Source organism: Mus caroli, chromosome 14, assembly GCF_900094665.2.
Source record: "Mus caroli chromosome 14, CAROLI_EIJ_v1.1, whole genome shotgun sequence".
Classification (NCBI taxonomy): domain Eukaryota; kingdom Metazoa; phylum Chordata; class Mammalia; order Rodentia; family Muridae; genus Mus; species Mus caroli.
The window spans coordinates 75,628,163-75,631,576 of record NC_034583.1 but is presented as its reverse complement, the minus strand read 5'-3'; the positions used below and the strand labels follow the sequence as shown (position 1 = coordinate 75,631,576).

Here is a 3,414-nt window from a genome sequence, read left to right as displayed (position 1 = left end):
AGGTTACCCTGTGTTTAAAAAAGTAAAGGTACATAACTACTTTATTCAATATGTATTTAAATGCAGAAATATATCTCATTAAGGGCAATTAAACACCAGATCAATAATTTTCATAAAAACTTTGGTTGCAATACCAATAACGAATCCATATTTTCCCTTAGAATATATACTCAGGAACCTTAAAAATTAAAACAGCATTTGTATTCTTTGCCTTGCTTATTTTTCTGTAGAAAGCCTATCAGTTAAAATGATGAATTTTAACCTTTTCCACTTCTCCCAGACAAGATGTAATTCATATTCTTCAGGTTTTTTGGAGCTGGCTCCTCATACTGATGAAGAAATTATTGTTTTTGTAATGTTTACTAAGGGGGAGTTAGTGAACCTTCCTCAAGGACATTTACTTTACTTTTAATATGCAAAACTCAGAATTCTTTGGAAAAACTGGTAAGAAGGAAAACACATTAAATTACAGAGCTAATTGTGTAGTTTAATGCATTTGAATTAAGTCATAATATATTATATTCGATACAATGCATGTGATGAATAGGAAATAAAAAGGTCATGGTGTCTAAGAATAGTAGGATCACGAACTTGAATACTAATGGATCAAAATGTCCTGCATAAAATTGTCTTTTTTTTCCTCTGTGTCCCAATTTTGTTCTTTTCAAAGAGATTATTCTCAAAACTATTCAATAAACTCTATTTATTCAACTGACTTTCTAGTCTTTCGTGTCTCCGAGAAAGTACAGCATTATGCTATATGTTGAAATCTGCTATTTTCAGAAATAATTAGTTAAATAATAATGTTCTGAACATTAATTATCTGGAAATACACACAAAAGCCTGTAATTAAGAACAGCTTCTTGACTTTTTTTTTTTTTTACAGTGACAGGCAATGAAAGATACTTCTTAGAAAATGTTGATTCATCTGGAATAAAGCACTGCTATGAGGTAGCTGTCCATGAAAATAAATGTGTACACTTTGTATGCTGAAGTGAGTCCACATGACTTTTAGTCACTTCTGGTTTAGGAGGTTGAGGGAGAAATATTCCTACTGTGTTTGAATGTGAAGGGCCCTTGTATGTGCTTATGTGTCTGAATGATTAGTTCCCAGCTTCTGACAGTGGCTATAAGACATGTGGAAGCTCTAGGAACTAGAACTTTACTGAAGAAAGTGGATCTCTATGGTTGATTTAAATATTTATAGAATGTACCGAGTTTCTATTTACTAGTGATTCTTGACTAAGAATGTAGCCTGGTCAGCAGCATTTCCTTCCTGCTGCCATTTGCATCTCATGATAGATTGTCTCTTCTCTCTTTTTCATATAAATTCATTTCTATTTCTTTTAAGTTGTTTCTTGTCAAGCATTTTGTCACAAAAATAAAACAGTATTAGATAAAATCTTTAAAAAAAAAATCTCTGCCCTAGGGTTTGAGTCTATGTTATATATTTTAATTGAACCAAATTGTAGTATTTGTATTATTTTTCTAAATCATCCTATTATTTCTATTACACTCTATTATTAATTATAAAAACTAAATGTTCTTTAAAAATAACCATAATCATAAGACATAAATCATAAATCAACTATTACTTACCAATGCAAATTATAACTACCAAAAATCAGTTGAAAAATTTTAAATTATTCCAACTTAAATATTAAATATTCACTATTTATGGTCAAGAGCATGAAAAGAGCCATGATTTCAAAACAGGATCAAAGACCTTTTTCTCCTTGCTATTGGCAAAATATGTTCATTAATTTTACAAATGAACATAAAATTTTCAATAAAATTTTCTCTCATGGTGTAAACATTAACTTTCATAAGAAATATTTATAATAGCTTATATTAGAACCTCATTAAAATTTGATCTCTATCATTTTGTCAGAGATGTTTCAGATCTAGTAATTCAAGAGAAGGCTAATTTAAAACTCTAATAGTCTTCAGGAAGTCATTAGTGGGCCAAGAGCATGTTTAGCTACAGCAGGCAAATGTCTGTTCATTACCCGTTGCACTTAAGAATGTCTGTCTTTAATGTGATAACATGCAAATGCCAGGTAGAAGAGACTACTAAAATTTATCATTGTTTAAGTATTTAGTACTTTGTAAGTAGTGTAGCTCAGGATTTGAGCATTGAAGATTCCTGTAGGGCCCCACCCTTAATTGTGCCATGATTCTACTCATTACATAAATAACAGTAGGAAGGATGTTGGAGAAACAGCTCAGTAGATGAGGTGCATACTGTAAAAGCATGAGGACTTGAATTCATGTTCTTGAAAAGTTAAATATGGTGGTGTGCATTTGAAACTTCAGCTTGGGGCAGGAAGGTAGGAGAGCATTGAGAGTGTTGGATGTCAGGGGCTCACTAACCAGCCAGCTTGTCTTGCTAATCATTGTGTTCCAGTTAAGTAACAATCAAAGCCTCCAAAATGAATGGGGTATCAATAGAGGAAAATGTGCAGAGGCAATCTCTGTCACATAGAACACATAAATAACACACACTCACACACACACACACACACACACACACATACACACACACAATTCTAAGTAAAGTGGTTGCCTCTTGACTTAACCACCTGTTCATATTCTCTCATCCTCTCTTAGGTAATACTGAAGGTGTGGTAGAGAAAGAGAAGCTATGGATAATTTCTGCCCTTCATTAAAACTTTCCAACAGATATTGTTGAAAGTTTCTATATTATGTGTGATATTTTACATCATTCCATCTTTTATATATTACTGGATATTTTGGAATTTGGGAATAAAACAGATACCTCTATCACATTTTTTTCAGCATGGAAGTTTGGCTTGAACATTAGGTATTTATTTATTAATTTACCAATGTAGACCTTGCCTTTAGAGTGATTGTAATAAGTGTAAATGAACTTTAGAGGGCTGTTGTCATTCCATTTCAGAAGAAATATGTGCATCTAGACCAGCTTTTGCTTCTTAAAGGCTGAGAGTGATGAGGAATCGAAAGGTAACATAGACTCTGATCAGATGACAGACTGCATCCGACACTTCTGTCTGCACCTGAGGTAAGCACTAGCGTTTCTTAAATATGGTCTATATTTTCCATCTTAGTTAACTTGTCTTCAGGATGTCACTAGGACCTGTCAAGAGCATCCCAACGCTTTTATAAGCACATTCATAGACAATATCCCTTCAGATCTCTTTAAAACACTCTAAAAAACATCTCTTCAAATTCTGGAGAGATTCTTTACTATTATAGAACAAATATTCTTAGGCAAGATAGAGAATATACTTATAATTGTTTATTATACATATTTCACACCACATTTTTTATTTTTATTAGATATTTTCCTCATTTACTATCCCCTTTCAAATACTATCCCCGTTCCTAGTTTCCTCTCCAAAAATCCCCTATACCCTCCCCCTGTTCCCCAAC

The 3,414-nt window shown here is 32.7% G+C and overlaps 1 long non-coding RNA gene across 1 annotated transcript; it reads left to right on the top strand.

The window, feature by feature from the left end:
* The first annotated feature begins 884 nt into the window (after window positions 1-884).
* Window positions 885-3,037, top strand: LOC115029216. Its single transcript, XR_003834775.1, has 3 exons — window positions 885-951; window positions 2,611-2,824; window positions 2,921-3,037. It is a non-coding gene; the product is annotated as an uncharacterized LOC115029216 (long non-coding RNA).
* The last annotated feature ends 377 nt before the right edge of the window (window positions 3,038-3,414 follow it).